This window comes from Limulus polyphemus, unplaced genomic scaffold (genome assembly GCF_000517525.1).
Source record: "Limulus polyphemus unplaced genomic scaffold, Limulus_polyphemus-2.1.2 Scaffold6753, whole genome shotgun sequence".
Classification (NCBI taxonomy): Eukaryota; Metazoa; Arthropoda; class Merostomata; order Xiphosura; family Limulidae; genus Limulus; species Limulus polyphemus.
In genome coordinates, this window is record NW_013672363.1 from 18377 (window position 1) to 19315 (window position 939).

Here is a 939-nt window from a genome sequence, read left to right on the forward strand (position 1 = left end):
GAAGTTAGCTTTTGTACAAATGTCTGGTGTTCCTTTAAAAAATGTAAGTACAGGGTCAAACAGGAATTACCAGCCAATAATATACGAAAGTAGATGACTGTAACATGTACATACTCAATGCCTTGTACACTATAAAATCGGTGTCTTTAATGAGCCAACCCATATATTATGTATGAAGGAGTAGAAAAAAATAATTCAATACACATAAAATATTAGTCCCGTCATGGCCTAGTGGTTAGGGCTCTCGACTCGCAATCTGAGGGTCGCGGATTCGAATCCCCCTTCCCACAACTATGCTCGCCCTTTCGGCCGTAGGGACGTTATAATGTGGCAGTCAATTCCGCTATTCGTTGGTAAAAGAGTAGTCTATGAGTTGGCGGTGGGTGGTGATGACTAGCTGCCTTCCCTCTAGTCCTACATTTAGGAACGGCTAGCGCAGATAGTCCTCGTGTAGCTTTGCGAGAAATTCAAACCAAACCATAAAATATTATTCGATATTAAATTTTATTCCACAGATTCAAATAATAATTACTTTAAAAGACACGAAGGTTTATCTAAAGCGATATTTTGGACATAAATGTTTTATTTGAAAATGCTGCTTTTCTAATGGTAAAATCTTATATGAATTAGTGAGGTTGCGTCTTAGTCTAGGCATGTATTTGCCCCTTCTCTATATGCATTATATATAGAGAATTTATTTATAAAAAAACTATAAATTCTCACTATATTCTCCAACAAATTTCCATGACATATTCCAACTGTAGCTTAACATTTTACGTAGCGAAGTAATGCGATCAAATAGTTAATAGATTCAATGACGAGGAACCCACTTTGAGACTTATAATGCTTGGAAACGGCTTGAATGGGTAATTAAGAAAAACTTTAATATAAGTTTAACATAATAGCAAATGTACCTGATGATGACAAAACCTTGTTGAA